The following is a 20,496-nucleotide window of genomic DNA, read 5'->3' as shown; positions in this document are numbered from 1 at the left end:
AGCCGTTCAGCTGCAAATCCATCGTTCCTTTAGTTGATCTATTAGGAGCACTATCAACTTCAAAAATCTAATTGTTGCCATGATATCTGGATCTGCAATACGGTTCCAAACTCGTATCTAGGTTAGCATTTGCTGCCTTTGACTTGCAATATCTGGAAATGTTGATGGTGCAAACTGTGAAAAATTATAGCAAACATGAGAATCCCGGCGCTTGGCATCATGGAATTGTAATGGGGTCAGCCTTCGGTTGATAGGCATGTATAGTGGATCAACCCTTTAAGCTGGCGAGGAGCACTAGTACTGCTGACTATATTCAGGAATTGTTAGATATTCCTTACACCATTCTAGTTGTATATTGAAATGCCCAATGCGGGGATTGGTATCATCTATTATGATGGCCGTGTAACCCCCCTTGTGTGAACAGGATTTTTTTTTTGCCACATGTGGAAACAGTAACTAATCATGAATGCAACAATTATGATCTCGAGCAGGTTCGCTAAGTGGGGGTTTGCTAGCTTTGTATGCTTTGCCACATTTTCCCATAATGTACCTTCTCTTGCAATTGGTAACAGCTCCTCCAAATCGGGCATTGGTGCATGGAGAGGATAGGGCACATAAGGTTGATGTCTTAATGTCATTATAGAATAGGCATCTGGCAGGATTCTTTGGGTTGGTTCAAATGGTGTGATTTGCATTAATGCCTTGAACGTTAACTTTGGCTTCAATAAGGGGTTTCTTGCCTGATAAACCTTTCATACTCTGCACATGACAAGGACTCAAGGATATTGATGTTAGTGAAAGGTTCAATTTCATCTTGTGGTTGAATAAGACGTACCTCATGAAATGGCTATGGTGGAGACGGATTGGTTAGTGGGAAAATCAAGAAGGATAGAATATATGCGAGAGAAAATATAGTCTGCCTTAGTTTTGTCAATAGGAGTCACAATCGAGAAAGGGTTTAGTAACTTACTTGCAATAGAAGAGAATACTAGATAGGTAGTTGGAATGGATGAGCCCTGTGTTTTTTCTTGACCCTCACTTGAACTTGGGGGTGGGTGGGTGGGCTTGTTAATTTTCATGAATTCTTGGAGGTCAGTGAGATCTTCTATATTTATGTTAGGATATTCAATATGTTTTATCAAAGTTATAAATCACATTAGTCATCATTGACTCCAAATGTCTATGGATATTGTGGTAAAGTTTAATAATACCAGACATATAATAAAGAGTGGACTCTGAAAGATTTAGATGTTGGTGCATATTATAAACTTCTAACCATTCGGGTTGATGATCCACTGGTAGCTACGTGCAACCACCTCGTAGTTGGCCGGTGTTGTGGGTATATCATTTGGCATAAATAGGTCAAGTTTTTCAACATTGTTATCCAAGATGTAGCACCCAACACCAACTACAGAGGTTAAGCACAATGGGATGTAAGGGGTATAAAAAAAAATCAGCCAAATCCCCCCGAAAGATATCCGTAATAATAATGGGATCAGCACTGGCGAATTAGTGTTAAGTCTCCTAAACTGAGGTCTCCTATTAGGTTAATATCATATTGAAGAAGAGAGAGGGTTAGTGTAGATAGAAACAAAGTTAGTGTTTGTGGAGGAGCCCGAGGAGTTATTGGCAACGAACCTACCTCCAAGGTTCGTTCGATGAGTAGTCGCAATTCATCTGGTGGCTCCGTTCTCTCAGTCCTTTCCCTAATGGCTAGCTGGTGTTCCAAATCTTGGATCCTTGAGTCTTTGGTCAACAAAAGGTCAAAGATGGCAGCCTCATGTATCATTCTAGTAGCGTCCAACTCTTCATATCTTCTAGTAGCTGCTTCTTTTGCTCTTCTTGTAGACGCTTCCAGTGCATTAGCATCTTCAATCTTCTTTACTTGCTCTTCTGCTAATATATGGCTGCTTCTCAGCTATTAATTGATATGGTCCATTTCCAAAGATCTTGCAGTGATTTCCTCATTTAAAGCTTTAATCTTATCTGCATGGGCTTTGTTTAGTTGTTCCCTTTCAACTTGAAGGTTAATCAGTTTTTGTTCAGCACGACAGCTTTAGTTAGGGTAGCGATTTGCTTTGTAAACCCTTCTTCTTCTTTGACTTGGAACGTTGCATGAGCTTCTTTAAGTTGCTGTGTATGTTGCCCTTGTTTTTCTCTAACATTTGCCACCTCTTTTTGGAGCTGCTCCTTGGCTTGTTCGACTTGTGCCTTCAGCTCTATGTTCTCTTTGATTCTTTAAACTACAGTTTTGCTTAGCATTTGGTATCTTGCCTCTTGTTCTTCCATGGCCTTAAAGCTTTTGAGGATGACTTCTCTGTGTGTAGCATTGGGTGTGCAGCCATTTGCTCCTTAAGTTTGTGCACTTGGTCTGTGGCTTCTTGTACTTGATTCCATAAGGTGACATTCCTGTCCTGGAGCATGTGAGTAGTAAGTAAGTGATAGTGCCATATCCTTTGCTCTTGTTCCTAGATAGAAGCGTTTGTGGAGGCCATGCCTTTTATTTTGCTATTGGTAATTGTAACAGGTTGTCGAGGCCCTCCATTGTCTCTTGTAAGAAGCGATCGGCCTTTAAGTTATGCAAGAAGGAATGTTCATCTACTAGGCCTTCATCTTCCAGTCGTTTTCACTTGCTTGGGCTTGTAGGTTCTTCTGTTCTCTTCCTTTTCTCAACTTCTTGGATTTTCGTTGTGGCCTCTGGATGTGTGGATGTAGCCTCTTCATTTCTTTTACTAACATCTTTTTGCGGTACTACTTCCTATGGGACATTCTCTGCACCAATCTTCGTTGAAGTTAGCTGATCTGAGAGAATAGAGTCGTAGAGTGGTGAGAGGTTCTTGAATGCCATTTGTGCTGGGCTGGGAGGGGCGTGTGAAGAGGTAACTCCAAAACTGTGCTTAATGTGGTATATCGGGAAGTTTCATTCCTTGTGCTTCGTGTTGCCTCCAGCACCTACTAATATGATGCAATATCTTGTGCTATTTCTACATCTAAGCATTGGGATTCCTTAGTAAAACTGCCAAAATTATGCCCCTCATCTTTTTGTCTTTATTTTTACACTTCCCCTTTTTCAGCATTATCTCCTTCTTCTCCTTTAAGAGGGCTTGTCCTTCCTGCAACTCTTCAGTAATGATGGTTGGTGGCTTGTCCCTCCTGCAACTCTTCAGTAATGATGGTTGGTGGCTCTAGAGACACTGTAGCTTGTGGTACCTGTGCTTACGGTGTGCTTTCGAAAATTGGAAGGTTAGCTACATGACTTAAAACCTTGGTAAGTAGATAGGAATTTCACACCTTTGATTGGTTCTCTATGGATGTACCATGCCTAGTCTTCCTCTTTTTCTTCATGTACCTTGGCTATACGGTTAAGTGGAACCCTGTTGTACCTGTCAACTAGCTTCACCTACATCATCATAGACATTGCTTTGCAAGCTTTCTCATTTACTCCATCACGTATATTGTCACACTGCCCCATTGGAGTTATGGGAAATCCTTTTTAACATATCTTCTATGGGCATCTTCTCAATATTGTGGATATGTGTTTGGATTGGTGGGGGCAGCTGTAGAGCATCATGTATCAGTTCTTTTGAAAGGAGGACATGTTCTCTGTGGTGCCATCTGCCTTTGTCACTCACAATACCTCTCTTAGTGGATTTATCATATGATTTAAGGTATACACATAAATCTGTGTTGATGGTGCGGGGAAGGCTTTCGGCTATTCTGCCAAGACCCACTTTCTCTAGCTTACCCTTGACCTATGTATCCTCTAATATTTGTAGACACTTGGGGCTATGGTACTGGAGCATGATCTTCCCATGTAATGTCTAGATGTCTTTGTTGATCTCACAGATCCCTGGAACTTCTGTGCATATGGCCCCAGATAGTTGAGCTTGGTGCTCTCAGTCTTCGTGCCACTGGTGACCGTGTGGTACTGGTTTGGGTCACGGTCAGAGTCTCCTCAATTTTTGGTTTTGGTGTAACACAGAGGAGGCCATCTGTAACATTAGAAAGAGCGTCAGTCATAATGACTGGTAGGAGCTCGTGGTCCTCCCCTTCTTTGTGTTGTTTTTTATTTTTTTGGGGTGTGTGTGTGTGTGTGATGTGTGATGAGAAGTATGATAGTGGGGTGAGCAATAATAGAGTGTATGAGTGTGTGTGTGTGTGTGTGTGTGTGATGTGTGATGTGTGATGAGAAGTATGATAGTGGGGTGAGCAATAATAGAGTGTATGAGTGTTAATCGGGAAGCAGTTTGGTAAGACGTGAAGTTGCAGACATGAGAGCTTAAGTCGTGAAGATACAGGTGTGAAGGCTTAAGCCGTGAAGTGTTAGGTCATGAAGAGTTAGCGCGTGAAGAGCTTAAGCCATGAAAGGCTTAAGCTGTAAAAGGCTTAGCCCGTGAAAGGCGTAAACCGTGAAAGGCTTAGCCCGTGAAAGTGTAGGTTATAAATCCATGAAATAGCAAAGTTTTGTGTGTGATGTTTCAAGTTAAAATAAGTGTGAGTGTGTAGCTATAGTATATCCCAAACATCGGAATGCGATTAGATGCAATGTTATTTCTACCAAAGGGTTGGTGTGGATTTTGTGAAATAACAGACTGCTATTTCACGGGTTAAGAAGGCATTTGCCCTTGTGAAGTGATTGAGGTGTGATGATACATTTTGTCATGCAAATGAAATATGGATGAAGGTTCACAAATCATGGCAACCCAAAAACAGAAGGAGTAACATATGCAGACGAATGGAATAAGAATGCGCTTGATTTTTTGCCGCTTGATTTTTTGCATGTTTTCTACTTCTTCTTTCAAAAGAAATAAAACAATTAAAGTTGGAGGACAAAGAGCTCCTACCTGAGATCAAAGGCCGCAAGCAATGAAAGATGGAAGACCCCTGGAATGCAATCCCACAGATGATGAACATGAATGCAAGGCGATGAAGAAAAAATGCAACACGAACACAAGTCTGGACGATGAAGAAAAATGCAAAAAAAAGGGAAAAAAAGAAGCTTTAATGATTCAGGCATCGATGACGCCGACTAGCTTAAATGGGCATGCAACATGTCAGATTACGGTTGGTGGAAGGCTTGTGACCATTTCACGGTGTGAAGTGGTAAAGGCGGTTCACATTGTGAACCATTTTAAATTGTCTCAAGGTGTGAAGTGCTAAGGTGGTTCACGACATGAAACATTTGTGCGCGTTTCATGGCGTGAAGTACCCCTGACTGGTTTACGACATGAACCTATCTTATCCCTTATGCAGGCAAGTTTTGATACCTTATGGTTGCCTATATGCTCAAACACTCAAAGACACATGTTATGCATTCAGAGAAGGATTAAATACACATGAAACGAACGAACATGTTTCACGGCATGAAGATCATACTCTTTTACCTCGCCCATTTGCTGGGGAAGGGATACCTCTTGTAATTCTTCTCTATTTATTGCCACAATGTGGTTCTTTGGAACTCTTGGGAATTTTTTGTTTCAATCGCTTCACTTCAGAGTGGGAGCTTCTAATTTTTCCCTCCATCCAATTGAAGAGAGCATCCACCGAATCTTGTGGAACTTGTTTTGTTTCTTGTGAGTGCATGCCTTCCTTTCCCTTATCCATAACTTTGTTCAGCTTTTTCTCCTTGGTGGATGACATTGGCAATGTCACACTTTTCTATTCACTTGGTTGAACAGGCTTCTTTCTCCATACCAAATTTTGTACTGTCTTATCACTTGATTTAACTAGGAATTGGTCCCATTTATGTTTATGGTACTTTCCAGTTCTCCTGAAGGTGCATGCACATTATTGGATCTTAGGTTGATCCTGGGTACCCATACTGTTGTATTGCCTTGATAATAGCCTTGTACAATTAGTAAATCCTTTCAAACCCATTGCTTTTGAATACTTCGAGGATGGCGGTTCTGCTTGGAATACTGCTTCTTGTCTTTGGTTAACTTTCTTTGGTTCCATGCCTATAGCTTGACTTTTTTGCTTTAATCCCCATGAGACCTTGTTTGTATCATAGTATCCTTGTGCTTGAAGTTGGGCTTTGGGAACCCACTATTGACGTACTAGACACTTTTCCTGTTGTTTTTGCAGTTTTCTTGTATGGAGGTGGGGTTGTGATGTGGACGCTTTCTCTGATATGACCGTTGCTTTCTGTGCCGTCTATGGTTCCATGTCACCTATCATTGGCTATTTTCCTTTGTTTAAGGGGCTCCATAATGGCATAGTGATGGTGTCCTTGCCATCATTGAGTTGTGCTACCTTCTCTTCCCATTGGATATGACAATTATTGGTGCAGATCCAGGATCATCCAAGAAACATCTCTTCTTCCATGGTTCTTGCAGGTATGACAAACACCTTTTCCACCAAGGGATTATTTTTTATAGAAATATTAATGTTAAAAATACCACAACTTTTGTAGTTGATAAATACACACTGTGCGCTTTTGCCGCACAGGTCGTAGCTGGGGACTTGCCGGACACCGTATGCGAGCCACGAATGGCTGCAAGCATACAACCAGGGAAGGAAGCTCAAACAGAATGCCAAAGGGTGTGTCACTCACCGCTCAACCGCTGCCTTGAAGGATTCCCGCGTCGCAGCCGTGAAGGAGGAGCCGCCGTCTCGCCGCTCTACCGCCTCTCCGCCGCCGTGCCGCTACACAGTGCTCGATCGCTCTCTCACTCTCTCTCTCTCTCTCTCACACGCAGGAGAAGGAAACCAAAGAGATAAGGCAAGAGCACTCTTGTATTCACAACACATGAGAATGAGGATTTTAGGGTTACATTTGACTCATATAGGTGACTTGGCCGTTCACACTTGGGCGCCCATACATGGCCGGCCGACCCTAACCCTTATCCTACTGATATCCAAGGTGCGCCTCTCATCGGCGATCACCCAATCCCTTCATCCTTAACATATGGTGCCGACAAGCCCGGCCCATGACTCAGAATATTTAAATTAATGACGTAAAATATAGTATGTCGCAATGTCCACCATGGGTTAACATGCCCCCCTTCCTGATGTAGATTCCGTCCTCGGAAGCTATGGTATGGTAAGCTCGAGAGGGTTGTTGTGGTAGACCGTCTGCAAAATAGGGAAGTAGAGTGAAAGTATGCTAGAATTCAAAAGATATAAAGTGTAGAAATTCAAGCATGCTAGACCACAATGGATGTTGCTATGAGAACTTAGTTTAAGGGTCACATGAATGAGCTAGTGTAGCAAATTAACAGGAGTTTAGAATTATTGAAAGTAAATCAAGAGTAAGCAAGGTGTCAAAGGTTAATCAAGGTTTATAAGTGGCCTAAGTCAAGGAAAATAACCAAGCTTAATAAATAAACACATGACCACATTGTGTCTACTCTAAGAACAAGTTAATACCACAAGCCTAGGGAAACAAGAAACATCAGAGTTACAGGAGCTTGTTGCCTCTCTTTTTTTTCTTTTTTTCTTTTTTTTGCACGTGACAATTTTTACACACAATGGCGACCTTCCTAAGGCAAAACTAACATCGATCCTGGTACCATGTTTAACACAAGGCATTATCCAGGAATCTATTAGCTCACTTTAGGCAAGGCTACCCCCTACCAACCAAGGCATCGGTCTAGAGTAGAATACTCCTCGCCTACCAAGTATCGATAAGGCGATAGTCCAACATTAAAGCACATCATAGACTTGTATTGCCATTTATTGTAGGCTTTTTTTTTTGGTTTCTTTTGATCTTCGCTCCTGAACTAAAATGTGTTCTTACATCCTTACGACAAGGGGTAAAAGCTATGTCCTAGAGGTCAACACACACACAGCCAGGTGTTCAAACATTAAGATGGTTTGACCCTAGACCTAAGACAATCGTATTCCAAGGTTAACTAAAGACGTCATGCTGCCTAGGAATATTTCCAATAAAGTTAAGCTCATTAATGATTTACACTAGTATGCAAGCAACTTCAAAAACTAAGTAGTACATTGACAATTTCCATGTGGTCATGCCTTATAGTTTATGAAATTAATTGAACAGTAAAAACGAAAGAGAGTGGGTATGGAAGAATTACACCTGTAATTGGAGATCTCCTTGATTTGACGAGACAGCTTGCAATTTGATGTAGATATATTTTGATGAACGTTGCGGCAGTCTCTGGACTTGGAAGCGAACCCACCTCAAACTTTTTAACCTGTACAATCAACTAACAAGCACTATACCTCGAGAGGCACATCAGTGTGAAAATTTCAAGATTTGTTTAAGGAATCTAAACTAGAAAAAACTTGGAAACGCTAACCTACCTACCAGTCACCACACTACTACTGAGGATACGGTAAGAGGATGTTGTAGAGTCCTGGCTCTAGCCCTAAGGCTAAGCCTCTATCCACATCATCCAAACAAATAAAGTCAACCTCAGTAGTGCCATGAGTTTCATCCGTCCATTCATCATTGTCAGATATTTCCTTTTCATTTTCCCATCCACATAAACTCATCAAAAATGTAACCATGCGAGGATAGTCATCTTGTGGAAAAGGAAAGCATTGGGCTATCGGGGATATGTCCTCTACGGAGTAGGGGTCAGTCATGGTCAATAGGCGAATTAGCCATTCTAATTCCTCAACATTTTCCTCTCTGGCTAGTACATCTATATGATCCCATTCAGTTTCAATTACAGGATAGCACATGTGGAATATCTGAGAAAGGTACAAATAATACCTCTCACCAAAGGTAGGAGTGGATGAAGTGTATGATGATCGGGCATCTGCCATATCTGCAAACACAGATATAGCATCAGTAGGTTTATGACAGGACAATCTAGTTCTTGATTGTATACGGATATTTCTCTTGTTTTTGTGCTCTTGCTCTTTTTACTATTTTTGGTTTTTCTTTTCTTTGTTTGTTTGTTTTTTTAAAAAAAAATGTATGAAGCTATATATATACATCCCCTTGAATTTGGCAATTTCATGGTCAGGGGAGAAGGCTAAGTAGGAAGCATTAGAATGTCGAGCGTGAGTACATGCTCCCCCTTTCCTTGGGTAGATCATATTATTTGCAATGATGTTGCAGCCTCTTGGAACCAATTTGTCCAGCGGGTCATAGGTTGTGATGTGGGCAGATAGCTTTTTATGACCCTTGTGGCCACATCCAATTGTAGAGATGGTAGTGTACGCTCCCATTGACGAATGGAGGAAATGGTTTCCGACGATACTATTACAAGGGGAGACGTAGACTCATCGGTTTTTTGTTGGGTGTTGGCAAGAGTAGGTGTAGAGCATGTAGAAACTTCTATATGAGTGTGTGCCTGGCATGAAGAGCTAGAAGCTTCATGTGGCTCCCCCCTTCCTGAGCTAGATGGTAATGATCGATATCGTTTGGGAATCCAAACTAACTCTGGAAGAAGTGGTGCGGAGCACTCTGTTACCTTTCCCTTACCACGATCTTGAATTATCGTTGGGGTGGCAACAATTGGTTTGCAAGGTTTCACAGGTGATGTAGAGGGATTCAGCTTATGTTTAGGGACCCAAATCTGGTCATTTCCCTCGTAGTACCCTTGGGCTACTAATAATTTTTTAGGGATCCATCGTAATGTTACATTGCCCTTTTTCGGGTGGGTAGCTGCTTTCCTTTTACGAGGCTTCTTGGTGGCTGAACGAGATTGAGCAGGGGAAGTAGCTGTTAGCGAAGCTTTGGGGACCCATTTGTATGTACTCTTTGGCATAGTAAGCAAAGCTTTAGGGACCACCTTGCCTGTTTCCTCTCTTGGCGTTGAAGCGTTAGAGGGGTGGCCAACAATCGAAGATGGTTTTGCCACTGGACTTTGTGATTTTTCATTATCTAATATTTGAGTGGATGACTTAGGTGCGGGATTTTGAGCGGTCACTAGTGTTGGTTCTTGCGTTGTGACTTGTCTGGTTGCCCAATCGATATTGCACTTGGTGGCCATCATCCATTTGCGCCCTAAGTTTACAGTCCCTTCCATGGTACCAGCAGGCATAACCAAAAAGCTTTGAATTATGGTTCCCTTGTCATAAGCAACCGGAGTGTGCAGAATTCCTGAGACAGGGGTTTTCTTCTTGTTGATTCCTTGAACTTGGATAGAACTCTTGGTTAAAGGTAGTTTTCCCAGTTGACACCACACGCCATATGATAACAAATTATGTTGAGCTCCTGTATCCAATAATGCATTATACAGCACCTCCCCGTAAGGACTCTGTAACTCAATTGGGTATCTTAGAGGTGGGTCAGATTCCAGTGCATCCTCCTCTGCTTCCTCGAAAAATACTTGCGTAATTCCCAAGTTGGCTTCTCGTTGTCACCTAGCACGCTGTTGACGTTCTTTGGCTTCGACTCTCGCTTGTATCTTTTTAAGCTCAGCTTGTTCTTTAGCTGCCTTCTTTTGATGGATTGCATGTAACTCCTCCTGGCTTAGGGGGTCATAGTATCTTTTGAATTTACTCCCATTAAGGAATCCAATGGTTTCAACTCCGTCGAGAGTCTCCACTCTGATGGTACCTTGCGGAGTAATTTCACATACTCTATATGGTCCCTTACCAGCATATTTGAGCTTCTTCTTTTCGTTTCGCACTCCATACATCAGGACTTTATCCCCAACCTTGATGTCCTTGTCCTTTAGGTGGCGATCAAACCATTTTTTCCTTCTATCCTTCTCCACAAGGGCATTGTACACAGCCAATTGTCTTTCTTCATTTAGCCGCTCAAGGATATATAGACGCTCTACTAAGGGATTACCATCCCAACCCTCTTGAGTAGCAACACGAAGACTAGGAATGACAAATTTCCATGGCATGACTGCTTCTTGGCCATATACCATTTTGAATGGTGTGCAATTAATAGCCACTTTGTACACAGTACGATAGGCCCATAAAGCTGTCGTAAGCTTTAGATCCCAATCCGTGCGATGAGCTTCAACTGTCTTTGTCAAAATAGAGATTAAGGTCTTGTTGGTACTCTCGGCTTGGCCATTCGCTTGCGGATAGTAAGGAGTAGATTTATGATGCGATATCATGAAATTTGTTGTGAGCTCCTTAATCACTTCATTTATAAAATGCGTACCATTGTCGCTCACAAGTTCAAAAGGACAACCGAATCGTGTGATTATATTTTCAAAGAGGAACTTGGCTGTTGTCCTCGCATCTGCCTTATGTGTCGCTTTCGCTTCAGCCCATTTGGTCATATAGTCAGTGGCCACAATAATATAGCGAGATTGTGTGTTTCGGGCCGCTGGGCTAATTGGACCTACAAAGTCTAAACCCCACTTTTCAAATGGTTGGTTTACTTTGATTGGATGTAGGGGCATCTGATCTTTCCTCTGGGGTTTCTTATATCGTTGGCATTCATCGCAACCCTTCACAAAGAGTGATGCGTCTTGGAACATAGTGGGCCACCAATACCCTGATTGTAAGATCTTTCGCGCAGTTAAGTCTCCTGAGAAGTGACCACCGGCTACGCCCATATGTGCCTCTTGCAAAATGTATAGATACTCATCCTCTCGGGCACAACGCCTAAGAACATCATCCTTTCCTCTTTTATAAAGAGTCCCTGCTATCAGGCAATAGGGTTCGCATTCTTTGATTAGCTTTCGAGCTAGATCTTTACGAAGCTCCTTGGGTGGAAAGCCATTAACCAAAAAGTTAACAATCTTCTCACTCCATTCAGGCATTGTCTCCACCATGAACAGGGAAGTGTCAGGTAAGTCATCATCAACCCCCATAGGAGCCTCACCATTAGGTATGCGAGACAAATGATCAGCCATAACATGTTTCTTGCCAGGTCTCACAACAACCGTGAAATCAAACTCAAGGAGAATCAATAGCCATCGTGTGATTCTTCCTGTGGAGCATGGTTTGTTTACCAGATACAATAATGCTTGATGATCCACATAGAAAACAAACTTGGTGGCAAGGAGGTAATAACGAAATTTCCTTACGGCATATATCATTGCCAACCCTTCTCGCTCCGTAGTGGTGTAGTTCATCTCAGCATCGTTCAACTGGTGACTGGCAAAGCTAATGGGGTAGTCTAGCTTGTGTTCTCCAGGTTGAGTTAACACACACCCAATAGCAAAGTTTGATGCATCAATATGCACATGGAAGAGTAAATCCCAGTTAGGCATTCTCAAGATTGGAGCACTCGCCAAGGCCTTCTTTAATAGCTCATAGGCACGATCACATTCTTCGGTCCAAATAAACTCGATGAGAAGCTTATACAATGGTCGAGCTATCTCGGCGAAGAATAGAATAAACCTTCGATAATAACCAACGTGGCCCATAAAGCGTTGGACTCCCTTGTAGTTGGTGGGTGGTGGCAATTCCAGAATGAGCTTGATTTTACTCTCATCCGTGGAAATCCCATTTTTGGACACTATATGCCCTAAGATAACTCCGTGTTTAACCCAAAATTGGCATTTGAAAGGATTCAAGGAGATGCGATATAATCTACACCTTTCAAATATTTTTCGTAAACACATCAAGTGCTCATCCCAAGAGGAATGAACACAAAGATCGTCTAAGAAAGCTTCACAGAAGTCCCTTAGATATTCCTTAAAGGCCGTGTTTATCAATCGTTGGAATGTTGCAGGTGCATTGGTCCGGCCAAAAGCCATGACGCGAAAGGCAAACACTCCAAACTCCGTGATAAATGCTGTTTTAGCTTGGTCCTCGTCTGCAATTGTGATCTGATTGTAACCCGAGTACCCATCTAAAAAGCTATATGCCTCCTTGCCTGCCACTCTTTCAAGCACATGTTCAGAATATGGCAAGGGGTAATGATCCCTTCTGGTGGCTGCATTAACCTTTTTGAAATCAACGCACACTCTGAGTTTCCCATTCTTCTTTGGCACGATGACTATCGGAGAAACCCATTCTGAGTGCTCAATTGGGTATATGAATCCACATTTTACCAGCTTTTCAATTTCCTCTTGTACAATCTTTGCGTACTTAGGATTCATTGGGTAGGGACGTTGCTGGACTGGTTTAGCAGTGCTAATCATTGGAATCGTGTGTTGCACCACCGAAGGTGGAACACCCTTCATATCATGATATGTCCAAGCAAATATATCCTTGAATTCTTTAAGAAGCTTCGTAAGTGCAGCTTCTTCCGCCTTGGTGAGGTCTTGAGCAATAAAAACTGGTTTAGACTCCTCACCCGGATCTGCTAAGTCTATCTCCTTAACTACCGCAGGGCCATCGTAGACACCGCTACTCCCATTGGTAGGCGTTCGTTGGGCTTTTGTGTAGACCACTTTACGTTCCCCTGTGGTGAATGATTTGAAATGCTCGGGTGCGGGGTGTAAGTCTACTGGTTCTTGTTGTGCCCGATTTTTTTCTTTTAATTCCGCCTCCTTTTGTTGTTGAGCCAACTCTTGGTTTTGCCGCCTTCTTGCAGTACGACTTAGTTTTGGCTTCTCTTCGATTTCTAATTGGGCGACGTCATGAGGTTGCGGAATACACCACATGACACTTTGGAGGTATTGTCCCCAATTATCCGCTATCTTCCGATGAGCATCAATGGCTCCTACATAACTAAGCCATTCTGCAGTGGATCTTTCCTTGTTTATTGCAGTGCGTACATTAGCTCGATAGCGTTGGCGCTTATGTCTCGTTTTCTTCTTACCAAGTTTTTGATTTTTGTTTCTATCCGATTCGGACTCACTTGGTCGATCTTCACTTTCGGATGAACTGCAGGAGGCCACTGTCCTAGGCCTTGAGCACCTTGCTTCCACATTTGGGTGAATATTTGATTCATTTTTCCCATCAGGCTCAGGGTCAGTTTCTTCTTGAGATTCATACTCAGAGTTACATTGGTCAGAGTCTTCACTACTGTCAGTGTCAGTGGAGTTTGCCACGTTCTCGTCATCAGGAGTCAAGTGCATAACACCTATCATGTTTATTGGCACTAACGGTGGCATATCTTGCCCGTCAGGTGTTACCCAGCTTGTGCCTCTATTCCCCCATGTGTCTATGGTTGCCGCTAGGTGTACCCAATCCACGTTATCCGACTCAGTCATACCCGGTAGGACATCCATGTAAGGAGAATCTTTTCCATCATCAGTCTCTTTTTTGCATGTATAGCAATACCTTAATGGGGCGGAGTGAATAGTGGTATCTGATCGATTATCAATGATAACCTTGCTTCCTAAAGGATGTGCACGACCATTCTCAAGATCAACTCGAATGACAGAGTCCTGGAATTGTAGGTAGACATGGTTTTTCGACCAGTCATGCACCATTTGTGCTTCCCTCATGAAAGGACGTCCTAAGATCATTTGATATGACATAGGATGCTTGGAGAAATCCATTACAATGAAGGTATGTTTTACCTTGTATCCCAGGACCTTGATCTTGAGGTCCCTTAACATTCCAATAGGTTTAGCTATGGTTCCGTTTGCCATCTTAACCACTATGTTTGTGACTTCGAGGTGAGGCCTTCCCATAGATTCCCAACAGTTTTTAGTCACAATGCTCACTCCAGCACCACCATCAAGGATTCCCTTTAGAGTTAATCCCTTGGTAGTAATGGGGAGGGTGGCATTAGATTCGTCACCTTCAAAGTACTGTCCCAACTTGTTCACAGGTATTTCAACGACCGAATCTTCATCTAGGTTGGGTTGTAGATCCCAATGCTCCCCTTCATCTTGAAGCGTGTCGGGTCTATCCATATTTGCAAATTGTGGTAACCCCGCCTTTAGTTCTCCATTGAGAAATGCCCGAAGAGCTAAGAATAGCTCAGGATCTCCGTATAATTTGGATATGATCGTGGTTCTGATCTCGGAGGACATGAAATCCATTAGCTTAGACACATTCAACGGTACTTTTCGAGACATCGCCCCTTGACTAGGGACTGGTGAAGATGGAATCACTTCCTCTTCAATGGGGTCAGGGATTCCCTCACTAAACATTCTTTCCAGCAAGAAGGGTGTTTGCCCACTTCCGGATGTCCTATCCTCACTTTCTTCCCGAATGATACTAGGTATAGCTAACGGTTTACGGTTCCGGTGAGGCTGAACTTGCGTAGGAAACACTGTGTCTGGAATTTTGATTTTTCTCGGGTTTGGCTCCAGTTCTCTTTGTGTTTCTTCTACCAAATCCCTTAAGTGTTGCACTTGTTCAATCTCCTCAACTGGGTTTGGGTAAGTTCCAATCTTTTTCTTGAGGGTTTTTGGCCCACGTGGCTTGTCTTGGGTAGTCTCAGTCAGTTTGGGTGGTCGAGAGGGCATTAACTGACTTGGTTGTGGGGCCGAGGAAGTGTCCTTCTGTTTCCCCTTATTTTTGTACTCGCTTGATTCTCCTTCATTGAGCTCCCGAGTGGGTTCCTCCCTTAAGGTAGTGGCTTTGGTCCCCATGGTTTCTATTGAATCAGAATCATCTTCAGGATCATTCATATACACGGGGTCGTCTCCTGTCCCTATGTTGGTCTTTGAACTAGGCTTGGAGCTCGTGGCATTAAGCGATCTCTTCCGCCGTGTTTTCTTTTTCTTTGTCTGAGCGATTGATGCAGTATCCCTCTCTTCAAGAATGTAGTTTTGATTTTGAAGCATTGACCGTGTAACTACATTCACGGGTACAATGGGTGTGGTTCCTCGTGCTTGGTTGGTGATCTCAACCAAATTCAATGGCGTAATCTTGGGTGCATTAGGATTATGTGGACATTGAGCGATCAAATGATCTATGCCACAACGATTACATGTAAGTACCGGCATTCCCGATGTGCTCCCTTGATTTGGTGGCATCTGAGTAGTGATCTTCTGTAGCCTATTAGGGCACTCTGCTACGCGATGCGGTCCACCACAATCGTAGCATTGAAGAGGTGGTCTCCTCGCCAAGGTATTAAGGTTTTGCCCTCTTGTGGCGAGAGCAGCCGCTTGATATACAGGCTTGACTTGCCCGAAATGATCCTCCATGTAGTACTGGGGAATCATTTCAAACGTATCAATCCCGTATGGAGCAGTAGGGTCTATCTCCTCTTCATAATCCCCACATGCACTATGTGACTCACAACCCATCTGGTTTATTGGGGTAATCCTTGGATGTGGAGGTTGTGGTCCTAGCACTGGCGGTGGTAACGGCACAGACTGGACTACATTCGGATTCCTTAGAACTATGTGCTGTGACGGTTGCTCGATAGGTTGTGCAGGCATTAGCGCGGGTACTTGAGGTGTGTTTGACCAAGCTAGTGGTGCCTGGTTTGCCAACATTCGCTTAAGTGTTAGGCAATCTTTAGATTGATGGCCATACTTACCACATGCATTGCAATTCCCATTGAATTTGACTCTAAATGTGGGACATTCACTCGTGCTATGTGGTCCTAAGCACACCGAACACCATTGTTGCTCTCTCCTTGGGTACATATGGCTATTCTGAGGAGCTCGATTACCCTTGAAGTATTCTTGGAGAGCCTTAGTAAGGTCGGTCTCACAGACATTTCAGATATCTTGGGCTCCTTGGCAATTGGTTTTACCGTCATTGGCTCGTGCCCAGATACTTGCGAACTAACGGATTTTGTTTCTGAAGACACCTTTTTACCTGCAATCATCAAGTTGTCTTCTAACTGGATTGCATTGGCAGTGACTGCTTCCCACGTTGTAAGACCTCTAATGACTAGGCCATTGTAAATGTCCTCGTGGCGCAATCCTCGGATGAATCTATCGAGGAGTTGGTTGTTATTGAAGCGTTCATCGGGAGTGCAGCGAGAATTTAGATGCTTCAATCGACTTATGAAGTCTCTCACTGACTCCCCTTCCTCGCGTTCAGCTTTTTGGAGTTGAGATGCTACCCCCCAAAGCACACCCTCGCGTATGTATTCTTTCAAGAACAATCTCTTGAGAGTGGGGTAGTGAGTGCGCTCTTCAACCCTTAAGGTTCGATACCAATCTCCAGCCTTCCCACTCAAGGTTAAGCCTAGGGCTTTACACTTATGCAGCTCATTGTGCTCTTCCAAGGAATCACACACGTGTTCAAAGACTTCAATGTGCTTCCTAACGTCCTCGTTACCACTGAAGTTTTGAGTGAGCTTAGCCACTTGTACTGCCTTGCTTCTAGGTTCTCTCTCAGGCATTCCCCGCATGTTTTCCGCAATGGATCGTCCGATCGTCTGAGCAAACGCTGCGAGATCACCTAGGTGAGCAGGCATAGCTGGTGGAGGCACTTCTGGGATAGCCTGGCTGATAGGAGTTGGCGTTGGTCTGAGTAGGTTGGCAAATGACGTAGGATATGATATGTAGCTAGGCCTAGCTCCTCTTGGATAAGGGTTGTGATAAGGCAGTCTTGGAGCATACGCCATTGGCATACTAGGAGGCGTAGGAGCTACATGGGCATGAGTAGCAATAGGTACATAAGGCCGATAGGCACTACCATGCACTGTTGTAGGTACTGTTCCACTAGGTAGTGGTGTCGTACTAACTACAGTGGTAACAGGTGCACTTTCTGTCATGCTCATCATTGGGGTAGGCATTGTGGATTCCCTAATGGAAAGTTGAGCCAAGGTTGGAAAGGTAAAGTTACTGCTCGTGGGCTCAACCTGCATTGAGACTCCAGGTGAAACAACATATGAAGGGTCTATGGGACTCACCGAGGGAGTCTCCAATTGTGATAGGGTTGGTTGTTTGGCCTTGCCCGTATCCAAAAACCTCATAGGGCCAGTGGAAACTAGGTCCACTCCCCTATTTTGCCTCTCAATTTGGATAATTCTATGAATAACATCACATATCATTTGCTGTTGCTCCTCTAGATTAGTGGCGCTAGATGTGGATCGTAGGACTTCCAACCAACCTACATGGTATGTGTAACCCGTGTATAGGTCCGTTAGAGTCTCTGTGTGTAGATCATATTCCCAATTTTCATTGAGAAATATCCCATCTAGACTTGGTGTGCCAAACGGTTCTCTTGAAGTGGACGCAATGTCACTTCTTATGGATTGGCTTCTAGGGACCTCTACTTTAGGAAGAGTATCGGAAGGTGGTAGCTCAGTAGGGCCCTCATTAAACGAAGTGGGTAGAATATCCACATGGACACTCTTTTGGAGGGTAGGGTCCACATAAGATGTGAATGGCAAATCTACTACCCCTCCTTCCTCATTTACTTCGCTTGTCGCATGCTCAGAGCGTGTAGCTCTACTAAAGGTCTCTATTAAACGACTAAACATGCTAGATCCGGGCTGTGGGGCCCACACTGGCATGTTTTGGCTTGTCTCCTCAGGGTTCGTGGTAGGGTGCCCTTCCATGGCTTCTGAGTCGGAGGATGAGTTACTATCCACTATTCGTGGATCTTGGGTTGCACTCCCTTGGGTTCCAGCCGAAGGCCAAGATGCCAACGTGGAGGGATGGTGTGAGCCTGCGTAGACTGAAACGCTTTCTAGTGGTTCAGGCTCTAGCACCCGACCAGAACGTAGATGCATGTGACGTGGTTACCCCACGTGCGTTGGTAACTACCCTTGAAACTCACACAAGTGGTTTCTTAGGTGTTTCGCACCCCGTTTTTACTTGTTTTTGTGTTGTTTTTAACCCGTTTTTGACCCCCTTACTTACGGTCGAACCTGGACTAGGGCGTATGATAGCTCGAAACGAGCGTATCGTTCAAAGGATCCTAGTGTGCTTTACAGCACCGTGTTCGCCTATCTAGAGCTCCTGTAGTCCTCAAAACAGTCCGGCCTATTTGCTTGTGGAGGAAAGGGTGAGAGCTTTATCCCACGTGCTCACTTTACTCCTTGGGGAGTGGGCTACATATAGGGCACAACTTCCCATAAGCTCTCACTTGAGAGAAAGCTATGGAGGCTCACTCTCCTATATATATATATCAAAAGACCGAGACCGAGACCGAGACCGAGACCGAGGCCGGGGTCGTGGGTCGTGGGTCAATTGGGGTTCTTTCTTTTCAAATTTTTTTTCTCCAATTAGAAAATCTTTCCTCTCCACATGTTTGGTTCTTTCTTTGAAAATAAAATTTAATTTTTTATTTTTTATTTTTTATAATTTTTTTTATTTTTTATTTTCTGTTTTTTTTTGTGAGATAAGTTTTCTAGGGTTTCCTTAGGGTTCAGCCTTGGCCGCGGTGCAGTTCGCACACACAGCACAGATCTGGGGATTCAGAAATCCCTCTCACCCGCAGAAACCAGATAACAGAACGTACGCCCACACGCGGAGCGAAAATATAACAAAAGAAACAGAAATGCAACAGACAAATTGCAGAAACAAATTGCAAAACACAGAAACACCTTAACAACAAACACACAGTCGCTTTCCTACAGTGTAGATTAAACTTCACGCAGTAGCCGAGCTGCAAACTGGAGCTTGGTGCAGGGCAACTCCCCGGCAGCGGCGCCAAAAATGTGCGCTTTTGCCGCACAGGTCGTAGCTGGGGACTTGCCGGACACCGTATGCGAGCCACGAATGGCTGCAAGCATACAACCATGGAAGGAAGCTCAAACAGAATGCCAAAGGGTGTGTCACTCACCGCTCAACCGCTGCCTTGAAGGATTCCCGCGTCGCAGCCGTGAAGGAGGAGCCGCCGTCGCCGCTCTACCGCCTCTCCGCCGCCGTGCCGCTACACAGTGCTCGATCGCTCTCTCACTCTCTCTCTCTCTCTCTCTCACACGCAGGAGAAGGAAACCAAAGAGATAAGGCAAGAGCACTCTTGTATTCACAACACATGAGAATGAGGATTTTAGGGTTACATTTGACTCATATAGGTGACTTGGCCGTTCACACTTGGGCGCCCATACATGGCCGGCCGACCCTAACCCTTATCCTACTGATATCCAAGGTGCGCCTCTCATCGGCGATCACCCAATCCCTTCATCCTTAACATATGGTGCCGACAAGCCCGGCCCATGACTCAGAATATTTAAATTAATGACGTAAAATATAGTATGTCGCAATGTCCGCCATGGGTTAACACACACTTTGGACTTGTGCATTTGTGGCTTCGAGGTGAGGTTTGTCTAGAGCTACCCATGTTTCATAAGAGATTAAGTTATGACTTGATCCCATATCAATAATACAATGCTCTTGACATGACTCTCTTTCGTAAAGACTTTTACATTGAGACGTGCCGGCTCAATGTCTAGGTCATCCTCATTAAGAAGGGTGAGTGAAACCATGTTCACATGTGCAACATTTTCCCTTGGAGTCTCTATTTGGCTTTGGCTTCCCTTGCCTTGGCTTTGTCATGAGCTTGTTTGATTTTTTCTTTGGCCAGCTCTTTCTTTTGTTTTAGTAGATGTTCTTGTGTGAGCATCTCCTGGGTCAATGGTCCGTAATACTTCTTGAGTTTACTCCCATTGATGTATCCTTCCATTTGTACTCCCTTGATGGTTTCAATTCGGACTGACCCTTGAGGGGTGATTTCAGACACTTTAAAAGGTCCTAACCCTCTGTATTTGTGTTTATTTTTCTTGGTGCGTCCGACACCATACATGAAGACGAGGTCCCCCTTTTCGAGTTCCTTTGTTTCAGGTTATAGTCAAACCAACGCTTTCACTGCAATTTCTTGACCACCATAAGCCCATGTGATGCAATT

This window comes from Cibotium barometz, chromosome 60 (genome assembly GCF_041138505.1).
Source record: "Cibotium barometz isolate CiBa-2024 chromosome 60, ASM4113850v1, whole genome shotgun sequence".
NCBI classification, from domain to species: Eukaryota; Viridiplantae; Streptophyta; class Polypodiopsida; order Cyatheales; family Cibotiaceae; genus Cibotium; species Cibotium barometz.
This window is presented reverse-complemented; position numbering follows the sequence as displayed.